The following is a 27,380-nucleotide window of genomic DNA, read 5'->3' as shown; positions in this document are numbered from 1 at the left end:
TCCTTGACATACGAATACGGAAAGCTTTATACGGTAAAATATCAGCGTTTTCTCTCATCCTAGTGTGATATCCTTTGTGATCGCCTTTTCACAAGGGAACGCCGCCGTATTTCCAGGGGCAGGAACATTCAAACTGTTTCAGCATGCAACCTCACTAACAATCAAGAGCAGCTGAATTCTTTCGATAATGTAAGCTTTAGTAAACGAGTCGAATGTGAGGTCATTTAATTAGCCTTACGGAATGTCAGCAAAGTGTCATCTTTTGAAAACTGAATTAAACGGTTCCTTATATATTTGCGGCAGAAGGCCGTGCAAAATTCACTGTCACGCAGAAGAGGAGGAGTTTTCAGGGTGACTGGGCCAGAATCCGTCAAGAGAATGAATGGCAAGAAATGCTCTGTCAAAAAATGAGATTTATCCCGCATAAAAGACAGTGAAGGTAAATACAAAATGAAAAATATGAAAAAGTGATGTGAATGATTAATCACTTCTCCAGCAATTCAAAAAATGGAAGATTATCAAAATGAATGGAATATGACATGCATTTATATATATATATATATATATATATATATATATATATATATATATATATATATATATATATATATATATATATATATATGTGTGTGTGCGTGTGTGTGTACATACATACACACACACATATATATATATATATTCGAATAATGTATCTAAAATGCCTAAAAGTGAGAGAGTACAGTGCTCACAATTTAGTAGCCTACTGAAAGGTCAATGCCTAGGTGGAGTAGCATCCGTTTCACTTTTCTGGGAAAACCAATCAGAAAAAAAAAATTGCAAAATATATATTTGGATTATTCTCAGGCAGCCTTCTGACTGAATCAGCAAATACAGTAGTCATCCAAGACGGTATTACCTAATAAATTTAACTTATTTATCGCGTATACTGATCTACACACTGTGATTTCAAATTCTATTTTGATTCTTCCCGGAATCAATTGTTCGGATTTATTCTCTAACTGCCAATTCATGTCGTAAATGCTGTCGGTGTCTATGAGGTTTAGGTTCCCTAATGTGCTACAATCTGTTCTTTTCAGTGTTAGTTCACTTATAATGTGATCAAGTTTTTGTCTAAATCAAGAACTTACCGACATCATTTTAAATATATCGTGACATTTTGTTCATTCCCATCAGGCTTTTCTAATACCTTTCATTGTACGCGTGGCATCTTTTTTGAGAATTTATTTGGGAATATTAAAATCTACCAAGTACTACTCTGAGAAATCCCATCAGGGATTATTATGTGTGTCTCAAATTCATCTGAAATGTTCTCCATGGGAGGGAATGAAGCCAGTACTAAACATTGAAAACATCATCATCGTTTACATCGTTTATGTGAAGAAACATCCGCGCTTTTTGTTTCACAGTTTAATATATCCTTGATGGCTTTGCTCGTGGCCTGTGAGCAAGACTGGGAATGCCGTTTGACCAATAAATTTTACTGGGAAGGGCTTTGAATGTTGCCGAAACTAGTTTATACCGCCTAGCTAAATAGTGATTGTATACTTTCGTTTGAGCAAAGATTGCGAAACTAAGCCCCTTCTTTCGCCACTTCTTGATTGGCTTGAAACATCGCAAGATTACTGAGATGTTTTGAATAAATCTTGCCCTGCATTCGTTACGAATTTAATCTTTTCTCTAATATACTTCAAGGTTACTTTGCGCGAATATGTCAAGAAGAAAATCTCTCTCTCTCTCTCTCTCTCTCTCTCTCTCTCTCTCTCTCTCTCTCTCTCTCTCTCTCTCTCTCTCGCACAGCCGATATCTCTACCTAAATACCTATTTGGCTATGTGAGCCTAGGAATACATCAGTTCACAAAATGCAACTGTTACCTTTTGTTTCCTGCATATTTGAAATACAATGTTTAAGAATAAGAGACGTTCATGAATCAGGAACTTAATTTTCGATTTTCCGAAACAATTTGAGCTCCATAGAATTCAAATATGCCAAGTACTCATGATTATAAACATTTTACATTCTTCAAAACGTCAAAAGAATCTTTTTGTACATTGTGGTCCCCCATCAAGTGAAAATAACAAAAAACATCCGTGAAACACATTTGGTGTGTGCTAGTAATACAGTTTCTTTTGAGAAAAGTTAGCGCTATTCTTCAAATCTGGTACACCCGGGGATTCAAGAGACTGAAAATTTTGAAAAATAACTCTAAGTCAGCAATGGAAGTGTGATATTTTGCTTTAACGTTACCCTGTTATAATGCAACATAATTTCTTGGGAATTCACGGCAGTTTTCTATTCCCCTTTTGGAATGTTCGGCTGAAGAGAAATCGCTCCATGATTTTGCAATATTTTGCTGGTTAGAAGCAGAACGGCTGAGCACGACAAGACGAGGGGAAGTAATTTCCTTTAAGGATGCAGGTCTCTGCCTTCATCTCAAGTGTCTTGGCTTTTGGCCTCTACCCCTGGCCGACAAGATCAAAGCGAAAAATTGATCATATTAGATGTTCTTTAGAACGTTTTCGTTTACATTCCAGTTAGCTTATAAACGCGCATTTATTGCAAATCAGAAAAGGTCTAGAGCCAAACCGATATGAATTCGCTAAATACAAAAGTAAAAGACCTAAATCTGCATTTCCTTGTCTCGGTAAAGTTTCACCCGAAGTCATTTTTCCTTTCCTCTTGATATGATTTGCTATTATTTGTGAGTAATTTCTGAACGTGAGATCGAACCCGTCCTACTCGATTTCATTTGGTATCGTCAGGAACTCTTAATGGTCGTCCTTTAGAGAACAGCGATTTGAAGAATGACCCTCTTCCCTATTCTCTTTCCTGACTTGTTGATTTTGATAAAGGACATTGTTTGAAGTAATTGTTAAGCTGCCAGTGGTTGGGTCTTCCGTCTGTTGAAATTGAAGGAAAAGGAAAGCACTGCAAACATGTAGAAAGAAATGAATTTGTGAAGTGTATGGACGTGTTCGAATGCATCGACATGACCTTCGACTATAATCATTGCGACATTAGTTCACCTAAAAGAATTAATCAATAATTTATCGATTTGCATTTAAACGATTTTTCAGAGAGTGAGATAAAATATTAATGAAGTTATTACACACTAGGGAACCACACAATGACCAAAAAAATCCGGCAGCATAGTCGTTGCTGATGATGTTTTTAGTGAGTTTAGAGCAGTGTCATGCTGGTGTTTCGGAGGGTCGGGTGCTGGAACCATTGTTCATTTTAGCCTGTTCCAGCTGCTTGAGTTTTGACCTTGAATATGTATACAATATATATATATATATATATATATATATATATATATATATATATATATATATATATATATATATATATATATATATATATATATATATATATATATATATATATGTATGTATGTATGCATGTATATGTGTAATGTTTGTGGAGCTCTTCCAAGTTATTGGTTATTTTAGTCTACAGTTTACTAAGTTCCTCTATTCTTGTTAGTTATGGTTTTTTCCTGCATGGGCAATCCGTTCTCTTAATGCTCCTGTTCAAGCTGACTTTTGACTTTTTGATATGAACGTTAAGGACCTTAATTAACAACTAACAATAAAAATAATACCATAGCTATGGTGAGTCCACTTTTTTCAGTGAAACGTATCTGTTTGATAGCATTAGATTTGCATTTTCTTTAATCAGCTAATTATAGCTGATTGTTCTTTTCAACATGACGAAACTCTCTTCTTAACCACGAAAGGCCACAGAGGAGAGACCACTCCTAAACTGCCTTTGTTCGTGACGGAAGCGAATGGAAACTTTTTTAATGGCTGGTAGCATTGCTTGCAGAAGGCACTTTGCAAGTATTTTGCTGTTAGAAGCTTGCAGCTGCCATTCCGGTTCTGGGGCTAAAAACTTTTTGCACGGATTTTAAAGGTCAAGCCACCATGAAAGGCATTCGGCCATATTCCGTCCATACAGGTACTTATTTTGACGAAACATTTTAAAATGGAATATTGAAAATTTAAAACATGATGGTTTGCAATGCACTTAAGGACGATTTCTATTTGAATTAAGGTCTGCTCATCAGCTTATGCGTGATTTTGTCGTATACCCCGCTCGTAGATGTGCGTACATTTATTTCTGATCTATTTTTACAGAACGCACAGATCTAACTTTGTCGTGAGCAGAAGAGAAATCCTGATGCCCTGATTTGTGCGCTAATTAACCGAGCGCCGTGATAAGGAAATCATTTCACCGTCTAAAAAAAAAAAAAAAAAATTTTGGTCTGTAAATGAAATGATGAAGGTTGAGCAATCTCACCGTGATTACCGGTTTACGCCTGGCCAGTCACTTTTTATGATTTGGGAGGAATTTGTCTTTATGCTTAACGACCGGTCTGAATATTTTATTGGTATGAATTATGCCTTTTTAATGACTTAGGAAGCACTGCATTTGTCTAAATTCACAGCGACCGCACCGCTCATTTTATTGCTCTGTGAACGAAATATATCTTCCAGAATTTCTAGACATGATTCAACTCCTTGGGGCAGGAAGTAACGTACCAAACCAAAACTCCGATAAAGTTACCTGCCTTAAGCATACTCATCTAGAGGCCAGCAAACTCAACGCAGTAATAAGAGGCTGGTTACAGTAACCTCACTACTCACAAGGAAGGAAGAGCTGCTTCGTTTGTTCCGTATTCAGATTCAGAACTTGCAGTCTCAGAAATGGAAGGATGAAGAGGCCACTGAGGTTACTTAAAATACGCCTCTGGTGATTGCATCATAGGCTGACGGGACGGGCAACCCAAAATTATGGAAGCCCAGAGTATACAGAAGAATACCTGACGTTAACGTTAACAGAAATAATTATAAGGAATAATTATATATATATATATATATATATATATATATATATATATATATATATATGTGTGTGTGTGTGTGTGTGTGTGTGTGTGTGTGTGTATGTGTTTGTGTTTCTCCTGTGCGCCTTGTTCATTTAGAACGGTGTATCCAGGTGTGAGACGTCCGGTTGCCAGCAAGTACACCTTAGTCAGTTAACTATACCGCAGGTAATTTGTTGCCAGTGTTGACAGAAGAAGGGTGGGTTTCAATGCAGCGTATCTTAATAACAGGGTTTTATTTTGTGTGTATGCATGTGTGTGTGTGTGTGTGCATAATTTCATTTGCTATTCCCAAGCTAGTGTAAAGTATAATGTATGTATATATATATATTTTATATATATATATATATATATATATATATATATATATATATATATATATATACATATATATATATATATATATATATATATATATATATATATATATATATATATATGTATATATGTGTGCGTTTGTGCGTATGTGTGTCTGTGTACATATATATATTTATATTATATATTTAAGTGTCTATACATAATTGTCGAAACTTGTTACGCCGGCATTGAAATAGCAAATACACGCGCAAACACACACTCACACACACACACACACATAAATACATATATATATATATATATATATACATATAATATACATATTTATATATACATAGACATATATACATATATATAATCACATTTATCATTTCCCTGTTGATGTTATATCCTTCCGCAACCGACTAATCTTCACACCTCGCGGCTTATTTTTACCTGGAAAAATTATACCTGGGAAGTGATACCCCAATGATCCGGTTCACAGACTACACGAATGAGGTACAGTATCTGTAATGCGTACGCTGCCTTTGCCTGCGCAGGTGAAAGTGGACAAGTTCCGTAATACATTTCTTTAGTTATTCTTCCAATGTCTTCGCTTCGTCATGCGCAACATATTGCATCGGGCCCGAGGGCTTTCAAAAAGGTCTTTTCGTACTAATATCAGTTATCTTTTCGGACTGTTGTCACTTGAGCCGAAAGGAAAAATGCTCCGTTAGCAACGAATTTTATTGATCTTTTGGATATTTCCAACGGCATGACGGTGGCACTGTAATGCGATGGAATGGTGCAACGCAAGTAATTATATTTTTTGAGACCTTTCGGTTAAACGAGTCTGTATGCTGAGTGGATGGTTATTCTGACATTTCAGTTGCATGTGGCCTGTAAAGGCATTTGAAAAGGAATTCTCCACGTTGAACGGAGCGTAATTCTCTTCCCGGAAACGGAAGAATCGCAGAGAGCTTCTTTCTCATCGTCTTCTTGCACTGACTAGCATCCGCTTGCTGCTGGTAAAGTTTGTTTATTTCGTCTGTATAACTAAATAGATAAGGTCGATAAGTTTCTTTCCAGTGTCTTGTAGCGGTTATGGCCTTGTATTTTATGTACATATGAGTATATGTGAATATTTAAAGGATGTTCTGTTTATTCTGAGTAAGCAAATATCTGCTGGCTTTTATTTATAAAAATGAAAAGTACCTCATAGGTCATGGTTTTTTTTTTATTATTCGAAGCAAATGGTTTAATTCTACGCTTCTCCTCAGGTTAATATAGTTATTTTATACCATAACTAAGGTAACTATCATTCATCATTATCATTACTATCATTATTATTGTTTAAATTTTTAACTCTCAAAACGAATGTCATTTTTTTTCTTCCTTGAACCTCACGATTACAACGTTTTCAATTATCTCGTTGGCCAACATTTCCTCACAAAAAAAAAAAAGTATGCAAGCACAGTTGAAAGCACTCACCAAGGCACTTAATACTTTCTCTAACTGACTGATTAAATCTAACCGTAAAGTTAGAGGTTGGAAAGAAATGAGACAACGAAGCCTAACCACACCTGGTATACCAGATTCAGAGCGGAGATTAAACCAATGGCCCAATTCTTGGACTTCGTTGAATTGGATTGTTTCCTTTGTTTTATCAGAGCGTAAGCACCGGGTATTCATATTGCTTTGCACGACGGATTTTTGTCACGTTGCCTATCGTCATTGTATTACGTGGGCATGAAGTTCTAATATTAATCGACAATTTCATATGAAGGCGAACCCCTGGCAAAGGATGGCGGTTGGAACTTCTTTCCCGGATTTACGATATGGTTTTTGAATGATGGCGCCTGATAAGTGTCTTGATTAGAATAATCAAAACATTTCTGTTCTAGACCACGTACCACGTTCTTAACATTACAGTTCCTCGTTAAAAGAGTCGGTAGAGTTGTCGCCTAACACTCGCTAGGCCCGAGTGCGAGTCTCCGGCCGGCTAATGAAGAATTAGAGGAATTTATTTCTGGTGTAAGAAATTCATTTCTCGGTATAATGTGGTTCGATTTCACAATAAGCTGTAGGTCCCGTTGCTAGGTAACCGATTGGTTCTTAGCCACGTAAAATAAGTCTAATCCCTCGGACCAGACCTAGGAGAGCTGTTAATCAGCTCAGTGGTCTGGTAAAACTAATCTATACTTAGTTTAACACTTTCATTTATTACGGAAATGATTTCCCATTGAGAGGGCGGCACCTTTTGGGCCGTCCTTCATAAGAGTGAAAACTAAATTGACACAATCCATAAGTAAGTGATTTTGATACATTTAACGGGGTCAGAAAATAAGTCAGATTGTGTATTATGTTCCGACATTCCTCTAACAGCAAAATAATTCTCTTTCTTTATTAGAATCTCTTCACGTCCGTACAGTCTATTCTGTGGAAAATCAGGCTTCTTTTGTTCAATTTTTCTCGCGTGAAGCCTATTACTAAAACCGAGACTAGTAATTCTATACATCACAGCAGCTCAATCAAAGTCGCAGCGGCCAACTTAGAAATAGTTTAAGTTATTCATTTATCATTTTTTTTCCTCTTAACATTTTGCTTTTTTATCGTTTATTTAATTTTCCAACAAAGACGTAGAGAAAGTGACTGTAAGAGAAATGACTTCTTTAGACGCTAGACATTCATTATATAAGGGAAAATGGTGGGAAAATAAAATCTCTTGATTTATTTTCTAAACTGAAAGTTGCTAACCCATTGCAGGAGTTTTTTCATCACACTCGTTCATATATATATATATATATATATATATATATATATATATATATATATATATATATATATATATATATATATATATATATATGGGTCTTAGAGGTGGAGTTGTTAGCTCAGCGCCCTATTTCTTGACCTCAGCAAACGCTGGTACCTATTTAGAGCTGGGTAGACTTGTGGGCTGTAGGCTGGAAGCGACCCACTACCTAGCAACTGCGTGTCGAATTCTGGCTCTCTTCAGCTGATTGTACCACCCAACGCTGGGCGATGGCATTGCTACATCCCTATGCACACACACACACACACACACATATACATATATATGTGTGTGTGTGTGTGTGTGTGTGTGCTTAGGAATGTGGCAATCCCATCGCCCAGTGTTGGAAGGTGCAATCAGCCGGAGCGGGCCAGAATTCGACACATGGTTGCTAGGTAGTGGGTCGCTTCCAGCCTACAGCCCACAAGTCTGCCCAGCATTAAGTAGGTACCAGCATTTGCTGAGGTCAAGAAATAGGGCGTTGAGCTAACAACACCACCTCTAAAATTTGCTGAAAAGCCGGAAAGTTGTGCTCGTTTGAATCAAGACCCAACGGGTGATATATATATATGTAATCGCAAACACACGCACACACACACGCATGTATATATATATATATATATATATATATATATATATATATATATATATATATATATATATATATATATTATAGTATGTATGTATGTAGTATATATATATAAATATATATATATATATATCTATATATATATATATATATATATATATATATATATATATATATATATATATATACTCGTATATATATACATATATATGTATGTATGTACGTATGTATGTATGTATGTATGTATGTATGTATGTATGTATGTATATATATATACATATATATATATATATATATATACATATATATATATATATATATATATATATGTATATATATATATATATATATATATATATATATATATATATATATATACATACGTGTGTGTGTGTGCGTGTGTTTGCAATTACAGCAATAATGCCCTTATATGACATTGCACGCTGATGCACGTAAATCTACGAGCACTCGCGCTCACAAATACTCGTATTGTTTAACGTATTTGCGCATGCACTGGCGTTTGTTTGCATTAGAATTTATGCATAGTCTTTAAAAATGCAGCCGCGAGGCACGTATCTGTGACATGGGCTTTAGAAAGCCCGAATCGATCTCAGTGCAAAGAACTTACACACACGCGCAGACGTGTCAATGAACTTGTCCCCGTAATTGCAAGAGGGTGTCGGTATATGCGTAGGAGTTGAGCTGTGATTCTCCCGTTACCATCACATAGATGTTCTGAAGGTTTATATAAGTCCGTTTCCCCTTTTTTATTGACACTCTGATGCCTTGTTAGTTAAACTAGAACAACTTTTTTCTCTGACATTGCTTTTCTAGAAACACCTCCCTCCCACCCGCAAGGCCCCGGCCCTCTCTCCGTTGTACCCCGAAACAAAACCAGCTCCTCCCGTGTCAGGTCGCAAAAAAGCAAAAATTCTTGGAGCGTTAATAGAAGCATAAAAAAATCCTGCTTGGATGAGACAGTTACTTTCTCTCGGACTCCGGAGTTGACTAGTGACTCAAGATGTGTTTTATTACAGAACGAGATCATTTTTTTAATGCCTGCAGTCGACCACTCTTTCTCCTCCCGCGTGGCATCGCAAACGTGGAACCATCTATCTGTGTTTAGCTTCAGAATTAAATGCATTAACGTTTTTTCTTTCATTTTTTACCACTCGTGACTTATGGGCTCAAGAAACATAAGGTTCGCAGTTTTAAGTAACGGTCGTCTAAGAAAGATCGTGGAGAACACACGAAGGAACTCATTCCGGTGCTTCGGGAAGCGATCGGTTTTTTACTGTGGATCTTTCGTTTTAGCCGCCCGTGGTCGACGACGCCTTTTTTTTTTTTTTTTTTTTTTTTATCCTTGCATGCTTTTTTTTCAAAGTGGCTAAAATCTATCATATTCCCGTTGGCCTCAGAATTATTTAGTATTTCATTAGATGATGAAATCTTCTTCGTTCGGGATATTTTTAACTTTATGAACTGATCAAATAGCTCGGAGAAAGTTATGGAATTATATAGTGGCATCAATACAATTTGATAACAGCCGTAGTATATATTGTTGTTCATGAACAAACACCTTGCTTCAATTCTTCTTTACGTAAACCTATGCGAAGAAATATTCTATTTCAATGAGACTGTTCGAGAGAGAGTATTGCAAATCCGCAGCTCATACAAGACACTAACCTTTACAGAGGGCGTGGAAGCCATTTCTTGTCTGGTGCGAGGCGATAGGAATTTTCGAAAAAGCTTAGAGATAAGTCCGGTTAGATCGCAAGAGAGAAATGGCTTTTTCCGTTTGTATTTACGCTACACTTATTGTTTTATGACCCTGGACGCGTCCTCTTCATGTAGGTTAAAATCCCAGGTAGTCATTTCAAGGAAAACTCGCCGTATGTTTTTGTCAAACATACCGTAGGTATCAGTAAAGATTCCAATTTAAGACAAATTACAAAATCTTCTTGGTTTAAAAGTGCAAATAGATAAATGTGGTGTTTTGCATCGATTTGAGGACGCTCAGTACCTAGAAATTAGCTGTCATTTTAGGACCCTTCAAAACATTCATGAAACCTATTTTTTGATTATACAGTGTACCTCACCGATCGTCAAATTTGGGATATATATATATATATATATATATATATATATATATATATATATATATATATATATATATATATATATATATATATATATATATATATTATATACATATATATATATACATATATTTATATATACATATATATACATTATATATATATATATATATATATATATATATATATATATATATATATATATATATATATATATATATATATATATATATATATATATATATATCTATATACTCTTTCACCAGTTACGTATGTGATTGTAATAACTGCAATATATATATATATATATATATATATATATATATATATATATATATATATATATATATATATATATATATATATATATATATATTGAATCCCCTGGCCACTCTTTCACTAGTTACGTATGTGATTGTAATAACTGCAATGCCCTTTCAACTTAACGATTTTCACACTTTGGACACACTTTTCACTGCGAAGTCTGAGATCCAAATGAAGAGGAAAATGAGGTCATTCTGACTCTCGGGCGAGATCCGGACAAGCAACCGGAATATCAGAAGGAGTTAGCGATATCTGTCTGAGCAAGAAAGAAAGGTACAAATCTATTTCCGCTCTTACATTCACATATCTGTCGAATTCATATATTTACATTTACCACTTTTTGGTCATTCTTTCGAATTGCTTGCAATGACGTACGATATGAGCTTGCTTTGTTAAAATTCCTTATGTTTCCGTTGACAGAAGTAGGAACGTGCACCTGATATTTAGTTAACCCTATGGGTCTCAGTTAGGGTTGCGACTGCAGATCCGAAAATGCCGAGAACCAATGTATACACACACACACACACACGTGTATGTGTGTGTGTGTAAAATTGAAGAAAAGCAATTAATAATTAAGCCACTGTAATTCATTATCATACTGTTGTCAATGATTCTTAATTTGCAAAAATTATAACTTCTAAACTTTTATACCTTTGTCACCCAAAAGTATTGTTTTCCAACAACTGTAGCTGACAGCTCTTAGTACAAAGCTCAACGCCTACATAACTGTAGGACTTTACCATTTGCCGAGAAATGTGGAGAGCTTAAAATGATTTCTTGCTCGAAGAATGTGGTTGTGTGTGTGAGAGAGAGAGAGAGAGAGAGAGAGAGAGAGAGAGAGAGAGAGAGAGAGAGAGACAAAGTTGGCCAACGTATGAAGGTGATATGTCAACCACGGTGAATCCGACTAAAAAAACCGCGGACCTCAGCCGAGGGCATTCATTTCTCTAATGGTCACTGACTTCTCTGAAACGGTCAGCGTCGCTTCGCTAATGTTAATTCCCTGGGAGATTGGAATACAAAGAGTAAACTTTAAGGCTCTGTCCAATTATTTACATTCATTAACGACTTGCATTTCGTATATTTATAGGTATCTACATTTCTACATATTGCATCTACCAAGACATTAGAAAATTATAGCCACACAGTTTATTTTTCATTAAAGACGCGCTGGCAGGTGGGAAGTGAGTCAAGTAACACCTCTTCTTCGGGTTATCATAAATATTACTTGTAGTTCCTCGTGTTCTGGTTTCTGACCTCTAGCTTGTATGAAAGGTGCCGATGGTCACTGGATGATATTTATGTTGGTGGTCGGGTGGTGTGTTTGCCAAATTACAGTATTTCTGACGCAATATCTTATCTGTGAAGCTGAGGGTTCCTGAGTGTAACTTGGTCATCAAGTTGAAAGATAATTGATTACATAGATATATCCATATTAGATTTTTTGACACGAAGCTTAAGTTGACCTTGTTGCACTTAGTTCTGATGCCCTTGAATTTTCAGAAATAATAGTTATTTTTAATGATTAAGCACTGAAGTTAAAATCGATTGTAACTTGACCTACTCAGCTACCAAAAGTACGTTTGTCTGCAGATGTATGTGCCAGTGTGAGTGTTTGTGATTTTAACTGCGAAGAATTATATACAGTAGCTCTACATCAACCTGAGAGAAAATCAGCTTGTGGAATTAATCTGTTCACACTTTCTTTTATAAGATGTACATGTTTACAGTAAAAATAAAAATATGGATACTTTTCCTTGATTTGACACTTATGCATTGGTCCTTATTACTCTTAATGCTTCCATGCATAAATCATGAAATTTGATGACTTTTCTTTTTGCAAATGTAAATTATTGCTATGCAGAGTTCATACATTTTTTGTTTGTTTTAAATTTCACATACTTTAACATTTATGTAGACTGCAACAGCCTTTTAAACTTTCAGGATAACTATTTTCCTCCTAATTGTTTATGTGAAGATTCAGCGTAACTCTACTTAACATTATCATCTATAGAAACCTTATGGGTACTTAATACAGTTGTGATTTTGTTTGCATCACCATAGAGCTATTCATTTCTATCATTTTGACAGCGTCGTTAGATATTTTGTGAGTTCGGAGCTTCATCCACGAGTTTGGATGCGATGGATGACCCCTGACATCTTTGGTCTCCCGTCATACCACCACTCCTCCTCCTCCTCCTCCTCCTCCTCCTCCTCCTCTTTTTCCTCTCTCATCACTGAAACCTTTTTGACCGGTCTTCTAAAGAGCACTGGTTCAGGCAGGCATTGTATTGCAAGCGCGTCCAAGCAAGTTAGTCACTCTCTGACAACCTTTTTTCCGGGCATTATGCGGCATCAAACGAGCATTGTTATAGGCATTTGCCACTCTCGTTTATGTTTTTATTGCCTAGCAATATTTTTTGTTTTAAATTAAATCTAAACTCTTGTCCACAGAAACAGGTTTATTAAGACACGTTTTGTTACTTTTGTATCCGCTAACTGAGTATTTTTCCATCCCTCTAGTAATGTGTTTGGGTCGACGAGGAAATGTTGTAAGGCGCACATATTGTTCCTCAGGTCCACGGTTTTAGAGTTCCTTTTGGGAATGAGAAATGGTTGTTCCCGTCTGCTATAGAAGTTCGGTCAGGCAATATTTTTTTTTAATCAGGTCCCTAGTAGGACGACAAAGGGTGCTTGGAAAGCATGGCGGTTCGCTCCTTTACTGAGAACGGGGATTCCCCATTTACATTTACTGCAGCCATTGTAGCTAAAATGGTCTGTTTGGCTGTTGCCTTTCATGTCCTTGTAATAATTTTTCTCATGAGATTTATATCGTTTTGTAGACAAATAATGTTTTTGTTGCCGTCGAAGACTTTCCTTAATATATGGTCTTTCTCACCGTGAATGTAACCAGTTCCTGATGAATGTAAGTATATAATTACTTTTGTTCAATCAATCCTGTTTCCTAATAAAGACTATACTCCTAGCCAGAAATAATCATTTATTCTCAAATTTATTTCATATTCTTTCAGTCCTTTATAAATTACTATTGTCTCTTACAGATTAGATTTTTGATGGAGAGTAATGATGAGAATTGCAGAATGGCTACTGCAATATCTGTCTGACTGCCATGTTGAAGTACCCATCAGCAATTCGTGTATCTTAGAACGCTTTAACACAGTATGAAATTTTCCCGGAACGTCAAGTCTCAGACTTTGTTGAAAAATGTTCAACTTCTCCGCTGATTGCTACCGGCTAAAAGCCGGCCCAACAGTTGCCCGAACTGACTAAGGAAAAACTTGACCCACCAAGATTATTATGATTGTGCCTTGTTGACCGTACTCGACTTTTACCCCCCATTTTTATAGGTACTTTGCAGTAGTCACCCCTCTTACTTGCAGTGCCCTTAGATTTCAAACGCCTTTTACTCTTTCAGTATGGTGCACCTTGCAAGACCTTCTGTATAGCTTCGAAGGGGAGGAACCGGATTTCGTTGGGGTCATATGTTCGTCCAGTGGTGAGGAAACACTTTACTATGACGGTTCAGCTCGTGGAGAAGAGATTAAAAATGTGGAACAAGCAACAGAAACATGAAATAGTGTAAAAAAAAAAATGCCTGGAGACACACCTAGTTTCAGCTTTTTTTTCTCTCTCTTTTTTTTGGGTAGAAGTTGGTTCATCCTACAGGAAGACTCATCGTCCACGGAAGTAACTCTGATTCCCTTTCGAAAACATTCACCGGTCAAGGATTTCAACAATCTGGCTCCGAGTCTTTGAACTCGAAGTTATGACATCAATACCCATCCCAAACTAACCTCCTTTTCTTTTTAAAGGCATCGGATCTTCAAATGTCAGTCCGGCTGACGTATTTCCGTGGGCGCTTGCTGAGCAAAGTTCACGCCTGGTAATATACGGCCTCACCCTCCTTATTAAGTTTCATTATGGTATATCATGGCACTGGTTACGACGTGAAGTTTTCTAGTGAATGGTGAATTATTTTACGTTCTGTAAAATTCAGGCTGAAAGAATTCATGGTACTTTTTACAGCTGCCTTCATTTTAGGATAAATTTTTCTATGGCGGAAAAAGCTGCCGTTTCGATTTGAAGATTCATACCTCTGGGTGCATTGCCGTTATATGTGGCCATCGTACACCACACCTCCATCATATACAATCATACACTCACTCACACATACACACACAAACACACATATACATACATATATATATATATATATATATATATATATATATATATATATATATATATATATATATATATATATGTATACATATATATATAGTATATATATATATATATATATATATATATATATATATATATATATATATATATATAATAATAATTTAATTAGCTCTGTAAAGTGATATCCTCATACTCCGTGTAAACACGTGATATGGGTTAGTAACTTCATATTATACCCTAACAAAATGATGGAGGATCTCGACTGCGTTTTTTCCTAGATACAACGCGAATGGAAGAGAAGGATGCATAATTTAGGTGTTATTACGTCATTGCTTGAATAATTCAAGTGAGGTCTCCTTAATTTTATGGCACTGATGTAATTTTACATTATTCCTTGAAGGGTTTTACGAGAGACTCTACTTTCAAGTGAAGGAGATTCAAAATTATATATATATCACACACCCACAGGTGAAAAATAAGAGACGGGGAGTAGGTTCTGACCGGTTTCGACTTTATTTCCAAGTCATTGACGAAGGTTCGTCAATGACTTGGAAATAAAGTCGAAACCGGTCAGGACCTGCACCCCGTCTCTTATTTTTCACCTGTGGTAATGTGTGATACATGAATCACGTACAAATGTGGTAATAATCATCATATACCGTATATATATATATGCATGTATATATATATATATATATATATATATATATATATATATATATATATATATATCTATATATATATATGCATGTATATATACATATATATATATATATATATATACATATATAGATATATATATATATATATACATACATACATATATATAAATATATATATATATATATACGTGCATATATATATATATATATATATATATATATATATATATATATATATTTAACTAGACGGACGTTTTTCCTCCTATAGGTGGCTTCTGAGAAAATTCAGAAAAATCGTAGACAAAGTCATTATTTTAATGACTAAGTCAGTGGCCACCCATTGTGCTGAAACCTATCACAGTGCCAGACACTTCGTATACTTGCATAGAAACCTCACTGACAGCAAATCTAACCAAATCCCTTTCACACCTTTCACACCGTGCCACATATTTTACGAAGCGCGCACTGCAGAGCTTTTTGGATCTTGAGAGCCTTCCGTTTCAATACCATTCATCATATGACTAACACCTGTGTGTATCTATGTGGGTGTGTATGTGTATTTATTTCTGTGTGTCTACACTCAGAATTTATTTTCAGTTGTGTAAAAAAAATGTCATGACCACTTCGACCTCAGTGCCTAGACGACACCGAAACAAGATTTTCCTTCAACCTTTTGTTCTGACGCAAAACTTTAAGTCTTGTCATTAGCAAATCATAACTCGGCCATTACGTATTTTAGTAACGACTATCTCTTTAAACGGAATCCGGTATCATCTGTGTAAAGTAGTCTGGTTTCGAAAGTGTGAATGGCTGTGTGTGAGTGGAGGAGGCGCGGTCATTGAGTGTAGTGTGAGTGGAGGAGGCGCGGTCGTTGGGTGTACTGAGAACGTTGTTTTTCCCAGAATGGTCAGGAAGTGGAAAGCGCCATAACTTCGGATAGCTGAATGAAGAAGTTTGTATCGAATGGACGAAACCATCAGCTAAAAATACATTATTACAACACTAGCAACAATAAGAATGTCGCGCATTAATGACAGTAGTTGTGACCGCAATGAAAGTTGCCCTCATCATTGACAGTGATAATGATCCTTGTAATTAAATAATGATGTTCACAGAGTAAGTATTTTTCTGCCCGTCATATACCAGACCGGTTCATTGAACTCCAGCCTTTCATTTTTAATCTTATATGACGTTCATTCTGAACTGACATCCAGCTCCTGTGAAAAAGAATGATTCAGTTGGAATGAAAAGCCAATTTCAATTGTTTTTAGACAGTCAACCAGTTGATTTGTTATGTGTTGGCAGAAGACACAGTCTTTACCTAACTTGGTCTCCCAAACGTTTTCCAAATGTGGGCGTTCTGTCCCGACGAAACTTGCTGGACGAAGAAAGTGTCTTTTGGCTTGTTCATAAGGATATTTTTATATTATAAACAATAACATTAATCAACACTGCTTTCTCCTACCAACTCGTTTTTCAAACACCCCCTCGAATCATGGCTCTATCCACCCCGTCCCTTCAAGATGAATTGCAAATTTAATTAATCCCTCAGACAGTGTAGTTTTCTTATGCGACAAGTATGCAAGCAAAATTTGCATAAATTACACCAACGGTTCAATAGAATACATTTTACGTGATAATAACGTTCGAATACTATGAACAAGCGTTTGCTTAAAATAAAGACTCTTTTCATGTTTTAGTGGTAATTGTATAAGATTACAGATGTTTTTTTGCATTATGGGCAGCCACTCCAACTAAAGGATCATTTCTTAACGTTAACTTATTCCACGAATCTTCAACGGATTTTTTTTTATATAATCAGCTTTAGATGAATTATCTTGCAAAGCAGAGACAAATCCTATTTTGTGCTTATTCAATTATGTACTTTTTTGCATATCAGTCTTTCAATCATAAATACATCTTTGCTGAGGAAAGAATATAACAGATGCATTACGACTGAAGAAACAGGTCAACACAGGCACTATGCAAGAAGGAAATTATTAGTCTATGCAACAAGAGGAACGTCAGAGAGTAATTCAAGACTCTTCAGTGTCTGCAAAATGTGTTTTGTACTTGTAATAATTATTATAATGAAACCGGTACGAGGAACAGCTTGAGACGGAGGCTTTTCGAGTGCTCTGTCAAGTTTGTTGAAAGGGACTCATGCTCAACATATTATAGCGAAATGGCAAACGACTGGATTCAAGTATGAGTCACATAAAAAAAAGTCATTTCAACTGACAGGCGCAAGTGAGTGTCTCAGTGTATGTTAGTAATCCTGAAGCAATAATTATCTAAACTGAAGGCGTGCATAGACGATAAAATTATATTTACGTTGGCAAGAACCAAACGTCATGTACAGTAATAATATGAGTTCTAAGACCTATACTCTCTCTCTCTCTCTCTCTCTCTCTCTCTCTCTCTCTCTCTCTCTACGTTTCTCCTCCTATTTCCTCTATTCTGCTTTCCTTTCCTCCTCCTTATCATTCTAATAAACCATTAGCAAGAATTGTCATGCTTCAATTAGATGCCGGCTTAAACATTGGAAAATTTTTGAAAGGATGTAGACAGGTTGTCCAGAGAACTCCCTCTCTCTCACTTAGTTAGATATCATATTGTAAAAATATAGATTTTTAGCATAGATGAGCTTATAGTTTTTTGTATTTTGTATAGGCTATATGCTCTCTCAGCCTGAGTACGTCTTTGTATAGGAATATGTGTTAACGTCGAGTTGGACGAGTCATTATACATAATCCTAATAAACAACAATTCCTGACATGGATTAATTTACGACTAAAGAACACAATATTATTTTGTGCTTTAACGCACAACGCCACTTTGAGAAGGTCACGCTTGATATGAACCTCAAAATTATAGGAAGACAAAACCAGTCGCCAGCACTCGTTACTCTAAATCGGAGGGAAGAGGAAGAGTTCATATGTGACATCTGCTAAAAGGCCAAACAAGTTTCCACTCATCTGCCATCCGAGTGATATTAAAAACATCTTCCCCGCACCGCAAGAGTTGTAGCCACTGATTTTGGACTGAAAGTGGATAAAACTAGGTTTGTGTTTCCTGCTCTCTCAGGGTCACCTGCCTGTGAAGTCCAAATGTCTCCCTTCACCTCCAAGATCCCCCTAAAACATCTCGGGCATGCGCTGTAGGCGACACACTTTAATAAGTCACTTTTACCCGTTATTTCCCAACTGCCTCTAATTAATGGAGTCGGATCCCAGAACGTTTCCTCTCCTGCACCATTCACCGCAAGTATCAAGATTCACCTTGGTCGCACTAACCGGCCCCCCACCCACACCTTACACACATTCTCTCTCTCTCTCTCTTCCCTGATAAGTAGAATGTAATTATTTATTTATTCATTTGTGATTTTAATTTCACTGTGCATACTTATGACCTTTATTATGTGTATTCGTTGGCCTTTAAAACAAAAATTGCCTGACACTGACCGGCGGGTATTGCTGTTATATTTCGGATTCACAGATACATTAATCTACACGATAAAAATGCCTTTTTAACGGAAATACGTAGTTTTTTTATACTGCTTCGGAGTCTCTAATTTACACTACAAATTACTATGATTTATTCACTTTGATGAGTACTTTCCATCTTAGTCAGTAAGATGAGTTAGTTATAAGTAGATCTGACACTGAAATTCACTTGTTCTCGTATCCTTTGTGCTATTTCGTAACATCTGATACCTATATTGCTGTTATATTTCGGATTCACAGATACATTAATCTACACGATAAAAATGCCTCTCTCTCTCTCTCTCTCTCTCTCTCTCTCTCTCTCTCTCTCTCTCTCTCTCTCTCTCTCAAGAACATTTTACTGTGATCGTTCTGCTCCACCAAGGTCTTGTGCTCTTAAATGTCATTATGCAAGCTTGTATTTTCCTGCCTGAATATCTGGACATGAGTTTGACGTACAGCTTCAAAAAACATAAAATCAAGTTTTTGTTTTTGCATAGGAGGGAGTTAATTTAAATTTCCCCATGATCACAATGGCTAACATTCGCTTCGCAAGTTGGGATTTCGAATCCAAGATGGCTCAAGATCGAGGACAGAGATTGCAAAGGAAATGGCTTTTCGCAGTTTATTTGCGGGATTATTGGGAGTATGGTAGTTCGTCCATGTGCATGTTTATATCGTAAATCAATATCGTTAAGCAATTTAAGTCGCGCAGTAATATTTCAAAGTTTTGGTAAACCTTTTTTCATGAAGAAGAGTAATTAGCCACTTCTGAGGAGTAAAGGAGAGGTATTTATTTTCTATCTTTTAAAACATTTGCTATTTTTTGACAGCTATTAAGGCTCAAGACACTTCCAGCATAACTTTTGACTTAGAAGTTACGTTTTCATAAAACGACGTTATGAGCTTAGGCTTTGCAACAGTTAACCATCCTTTATTGCTTCGTTGCAGCAGAAGTCCAAGGAGTAGGAGTAGGAGTAGGAGTAGGAGAGGGAAAAAGGGAGAAAGGGGTCTCCTTCTCCCTTTGCAGATTTGAAGGCTGAGTTCCTTGTCTGTTCTGTTTTTCAAACTGTGTGCAATTGCATAAAGAAAGTCCTCTCTGGCCATTGCCTCATAAGGTCACTTGAACGCTTAAATTTCAAGCTTTACGTTGTCTTCTGTCACGCCAAGTAAATGCGACTTTGCTTCTTATTTGCTTGTGTCTGTCGGTGGTGCGTTCAATTATACTAAATCAGCATGACAGATTAAATGTCTCAAGGGGCCGTTTTTTATTGAGGTATGCTTTTGAAGAAAAATAAGTTAGTATACCTTAGTTTAACCAGACCACTGAGCTGATTAACAGCTCTCCTAGGGCTGGCCCGAAGGATTAGATTTATTTTACGTGGCTAAAAACCAACTGGTTACCTAGCAACGGGACATACAGCTTATTGTGGAATCCGAACCACATTATGACGAGAAATGAATTTCTATCACCAGAAATAAATTCCTCTAATTCTTCATTGGCCGGTCGGAGAATCGAACGCGGGACCAGTAGGGTGCTAGCTGAGAACTATACCCACCCTCCCACTGAGGAACTGTATGCTCTTGAAGAAGTTGGGGCGGGGGTGCGGGAAGGTTGGGGCTCAGTTTGATGAGATGAACTTTATCAGAACTTGGAAATGTTAGTTACACCGGGTCTGATCCCTTTCTCTCACAGGATTTTGTAACAAGCATTAATGGGTAATTCACAAAAAAGAAAAATCCACGATAGAATGAGAAATTAAAAGAACCCCCTCCTCTTGAATAGCGGACCTGTTTCATGAGTACTCAACTTTGTTAGTAAATTTGTGATTTTAATCAAACATTTGATGGAGCTAAGCTATACATAAATAGTCACAACTCTCTTCGCTTTGATTCTTCTGAAAGTGCAAGTAATTTTCAAGTACACCTGCTTGTCAAGGTAATGAATTATTATCTCGGCAAGATTTTCTTGCCTAGGTGGGCTTACGGAGGGAGAGAGAGAGAGAGAGAGAGGGGGGGGAATATGGAAGAGTTGATAAAAAAATAACTTGAAAGAGAAGAGTTGGGGAAATCTATAAATTACATCATTATTTCTCAAGAGTAAAAGTAAGTAAAAGAGTACGAAAGCTCTCTCTTCTCTCTCTCTCTCTCTCTTTCTCTCTCTCTCTCTCTCCTTCATATATTACATATATATATATATATATATATATATATATATATATATATATATATATATATATATATATATATATATATATATATATATATATATATATATATCTATATAAACATTAAATAGAGCCGTCTTTTAACGCTGAACTGTAGAAGGACTCTGTGCAGCAAAGCTTCCACAACATCAGCTGCTCCAAATAACTCCACAGATGGCTCATGAGCAGCTCGTTAAATCTCTATGCTCACCATACCGTCCACCCCTGAGTATAAAGGGCCTTCCCTTCCAAAACCTCTTTCAAGTATCTGTCCAACCTTTTATAGATATCTCTCTCTCTCTCTCTCTCTCTCTCTCTCTCTCTCTCCTTATCCCTAGCACTTCTGAATTGCGCACACTCTTCGTCACCAACCTGTTGTCGAATATTTTAATTGCATGACCGAACCATCTCAAAACACTCTCATTCATAGGTCCACATCCAATAACATTTTTACCAGTTCTTTTTATCACCACTTTTCTCACCACTTCGACTTTGCTTATCCGCATATGTTAAGCAAACAACTCATCTCAGCAGATTCAGCCTTTATTCCCATATTTACATTCTACATTTTACACTTTCTTCATAGGAGAATTATGTACATATATGTATGTAAGTATGTATGAATGTATATATGTATATATGTGTATATATATATATATATATATATATATATATATATATATATATATATATATATATATATATATATATATATATATATATATATATACTCACGATTTAATTTTAACCAGTCGCTTGAGACAATACATGAGAAATCCGTCACGATAAAGAAAGTATTAGTTTTATTTTTGTCAAGTAACAAAAAAAACTTTTTTTGTCTATAATCTTCTTGATAAAGAGACTAGGAAATAGCATCATAATTCTGGCCAGTAATAAGATAGGCTATTGCTTCACAGAGCCTTGAGGAGATCCCGTTTCAGAGATACCTTTTACAAAAACGAGTCCGATGCTGAAGATATTTTTCCCTTCAGTTTTTGTGGTGGGTTGGTGTGGGAGTGGGAGTGGGCGGGTGGGTAGCGGCTAGTCTTGAAAGAGGTGTTCCTATTTCTGTTTCGTGTCAGTAAAATTCTGCTTATGCGTTTATTCCTTTTAAAGCAGCAGCATATGCTATTCTCATTACTACTCCCTCCAATGCGAAAGGAGAAGTAAAAATAATGAACGGTTTTCCAACTTCATTTCCAGGAAACTTTCACGAGCTTTAAATCGTAAATGTAAACGAGTAAATCAGTTCGAAGCGTCAGAAGAGTCATAAATATTCTCAGCGTGGCCCATTTGCACGCAGATGAATATTAATAATGTTTCCCAGCTATGAAATGGTGCATTGGTGTGGGGGAGGATGTGCCATGTACACATATCAGCAAGTTATCTGAACCTACCACACCTGGGTAATTCTCCAGGCACTTCTGTTGGGTAATATATATTCGTCTTAATATGATAATTCCCACTCCCGAGCTTCTTGGTTTGTTCGAAATTATAATTCAGTACGATACTGTATGCTCTTTGTGCCATCGTTCAAGCACATTTTAATAACTAAATACTGAGAATTCTACTTTCACATTTGTTTTGCAGGTGGTCCAACCGTGGAAAGAGCCCATGTAAGTTTACGCATGAAAGTTTTTCATCATGTGGGGAAAAGGCTTGGTGGGAAACTTCAAGTTGGTCGTACCCACTCAGGAGTTGTTTTTCTTTTTTCGGTGTTCTGTAGAACGGAGACGACAGTGTGTTCTTACTTCCCGATTCACTCACTTCGTGCTCCTTCATTTCAATTCTACTTTTGAATTCAACTTAATTATCTTGATTAACGTTTCATTCCATAAAAGTCAGTGTCTAAGGAGTTATGAACTCTCTCTCTCTCTCTCTCTCTCTCTCTCTCTCTCTCTCTCTCTCTCTCTCTCTCTCTCTCTCTCTCGTAAAATGGAAAAATATTCTCCAGGAACTGTCTGTTCCTCAATCACTGCAAACGAGAGCTAAAGAGTGTCATAGGTGGAGCACTTAATACTAGGTCAATAACCCGGCTGGGGTCACAGGTTATTACCATGTGAGAGAACTCTTACTTTTACAGTTGCTGCGTGCGTGCTTTCTTTCTTTAAAAATTACTGGTATTTACTCATTCTTTCCTGAAAATCTGCTTATTTTTACCACTGGTTGACTTTTATTTCCGCCCCCCCGCCTAAGAAAAAGCAGATGTATTTTTGTGTTCGCAAGTGCTGTAAAGCGAAGGTATTGAAACTTTATATAAAAAAGTTTGTTTTTATTTTGTATTCCGGAAAATGATCTCATCTGGTGAGAGAGAGAGAGAGAGTTGGAGGCATAGTTAGGTTTGGAGAAATTTAACTGAGTCTAACGAAACGAAATTAAACCGTCTCTTAATGCAGGTCACTCGTAAATTGTATCATACTCTATCTGGAAAGATGCCAGACTTTATACAAATGGCAATAAGGTTTCAAAAGAATATCTGGCCACTTTTACCTTCGGTCACTGGCTGACATTTAATGTCTCATATATAATAATAAAAGGTGAAATGAAGAAAAAACAAAGGAATTCGTTTTATAATTTGCTGGAAAAGACCTGCCAACGACCCAACAGCACGAACCATGTAAGGCATTTAGCCGTTGAACATCTTGAAAGATCTGGTGTCTCCAACACGTACTGGATAAGGATCAGTCCAGTTCCAATGGATGTGGGGCGATCATTTCACGATAAGTAGGTCTCCTGAGCTTTGTCACCTACTTTTACCTTGTGCGTAGTAGTTATTCTTCAAAGAGTGCCTGGTGGCATCAAGAAATGATTGCTAAGCTTTTTGCTAAACTTTCTAAGGACGTCTTCAATGTCTAGCTGCCCCTCGTTTTTTTTCTGCAGATCTGCTTTAAATACAGTTATCAAACAGCAAGCAAACCTGACCATTTGTATCGACTTCCTGCTCATATACTCCTTCTACGATCTTGAAAGTTTGTTTATTAATGTAGGTGCCTGATCATGAACATTTGTTATTTTACTTCGCATGCATTTCTTTATTTCGCTTTATTATGATTTGCGCAATTCTTTTGTGGATATCAAGTTCTTAAGACTTTTGGGAAGTTTATCTGTATCGTAAAAACATTTTTCACGAAGATGAACACAAGCGATAATTTTGATAATTGACAAAAGTGTTATGTAAAATTATTATATATACCTCATTATTTTTGGTGTGGTAACGGAGAATTCTCTTAGAATGACTAAAGTCATATATTTTTATTCATAGCGGCCACAATTACGAAGAGAGCGTCTTAAAAAGCCATTAACGATAAGGATGCGTCCGCAGAATAAAAGCTCTTAGTGTTGTGAAAGTGTGTATATATATATATATATATATATATATATATATATATATATATATATATATATATATATATATATATATATATATATATATATATATATATATATATATATATATATATATATATATATATATATATATATATATATATATATATATATATATATATATATATATATATATATATATATATATATATATATATATATATATATATATATACAGTATATATTAATATATATATACATATATATACACACACACACACACACACATATATATATATATATATATATATATATATATATATATATATATATATATATATATATATATATATATATATATATATATATATATATACACATACATTTAAAGGTAAGAGCATCGGCATCCATGACACTGACAGGAAGGCTGTTCTACAGTTGTTGAGTAGGAAAAAGAGACAGAATGCTCTCTAGCGCTGGTAGGTATGACGTTCGGCGGAATGGGGATTTATTGAATTAAAACCTAAAATTGTTAAAAACAGACACTAATGGTGTATGTAATAATTCTGCTTCGGCTTCACTTATAATATTTTGGCCTGTATTGTTAAAAATGGCCATAAACACAGCTGAATTTGCTGCCTAAGATAACATTTTCATAGATCATTTCTGTTTTGTTCGATCTCTCTCTTTGCCTGCTGTCGGCTGACTTGTTTACCATAAATAACCCTTAGGGCCACAATATAACCCTTAATTCAAGTCAACACTCCTATATTGGATTAACTCTCTCTCTCGCTCTCTCTCTCTCTCTCTCTCTCTCTCTCTCTCTCTCTCTCTCTCTCTCTTCTTTTTACTTTTGTTTTTATCATCATATTACTGTGATTGCTTTAATGCTGCAAAGTGTACCTATGTTTGGCGCCAGTTGCAAGAACAGCAAATTAAGGAATCCAACTGGGTTACCGAAGGTGAAGGGGAGAAAGCGAAACACTGAATTTCCTGTCAATTTTATAATTATCTTTTTTGTTACCGCAATGATTTATTTACTAAGTCTTTCTCACGAACAGACTTCAGTTCAGTTTCGATCTGAATGGCTACAGACGCTGGTTTTCGTGTGAATGGTCTTCGTTTTGTTTTTGTGTAATTTTAGTAGAATGTGAATTTATATACTGAGGGTTTACATGAAACGCACAATTAGTTTGATTGGTTATTTGGGATTTTTGTGGTTTATGTCATTCACATTGTTTCTCACTTTAGTGGTTACCCTAGCATTTTTCGGTAGAGTGTTGGATGTTATGAGTTTTTATCGTTAATTTATATATTTCACCTTCATTACGGCGCTGAATAATCCTGATGGGTTCCGGAGCTAGGTCTTCAAGACCTAAATTCATAATCAATCAGTCAGTCAACGATCACACACACTCAAGTCTCTCTCTCTCTCTCTCCTCCCCATATATATATATATATATATATATATATATATATATATATATATATATATATATATATATATATATATATATATATATATATATTATATATTTATATATATATATATATATATATATATATATATATATATATATACATACGAAAAAAGTTTATGTGTTCATATGTGTTACTGTAAGGGAATATCATGACGTCATTATCGCTAATTCATAGAGTTGGCTTCAAAGTGATTCGAATTCCTCAATGATCAGGAGGCATTTGAATCACCTTGCCACTTCTGTATCACAAACTGTCGGAGGCACTAGAAAAAATAATAAAAGGGTTGAAATTTATATCACAGGATTTTTCTTAGTTGCATTTCCGTACATGTTGGATTCTATTCTTTAATCCTGGTGAAACTGAATTTTGCTAAACTGATTGTATTTCTTTTCGCTTCTTTCGCAATCGTTATCGTAACTTTACAACTTATTTTTCATTTATTCCCGCAAATGGAGAGACTTGCAAGAGGTTTGTAGCGAATGGAAAAGCACGAGTGAATTTACTAATGATCGCTTTGTTTTTCAGAGATTTCAACAGATACAAAAGTAGGTATCTAATGAAAACTAGATGAGTCGTTCGCTGATTAACAGTTATCCAAAAAACAATAATCTGATTGTCTGATGAATTCTGCTGAGGTGGCTATGACTGGTCAAAAGGTCATTCTATTGTCTTCCTTACCTTTATCTATGGAGAAAGGAGGAAGCTATGGTTTTTATGTTACTTTACCTTGCGTTGCGTTTAGTGAAACGTTCAAATATTTTTTCGCCCGCTAGAGTTTTCATTACAAATATTTGACTATGATATAAAACAAGTTGGCATTCATATCAAAGGCATACGAATGTTCTGATATTCAGTTCTTCATGTCAGTTGATAATCTTGTTTTTTTTTTTTTGTTACTGTTGCCTTATTCGTGCGTTCCTGATTGCGCCATTGGTTGAAATCGTGTTAAAAGCCTGATCATTATCATCACTAAAGCTTTTCCAAAGCGTGTTCGAAAATCA

At 35.8% G+C, this 27,380-nt stretch overlaps 1 protein-coding gene across 1 annotated transcript in view; it reads right to left on the bottom strand.

Moving 5' to 3' along the window:
• LOC136837556 (uncharacterized transmembrane protein DDB_G0289901-like) overlaps window positions 1-27,380 on the bottom strand; it is an 83,922-nt gene that overhangs the window by 6,759 nt on the left and 49,783 nt on the right. The window lies entirely within an intron of this gene.

The sequence above is a fragment of the Macrobrachium rosenbergii genome, chromosome 59 (genome assembly GCF_040412425.1).
Source record: "Macrobrachium rosenbergii isolate ZJJX-2024 chromosome 59, ASM4041242v1, whole genome shotgun sequence".
NCBI classification, from domain to species: Eukaryota; Metazoa; Arthropoda; class Malacostraca; order Decapoda; family Palaemonidae; genus Macrobrachium; species Macrobrachium rosenbergii.
This window is presented reverse-complemented; position numbering and strand designations above follow the sequence as displayed.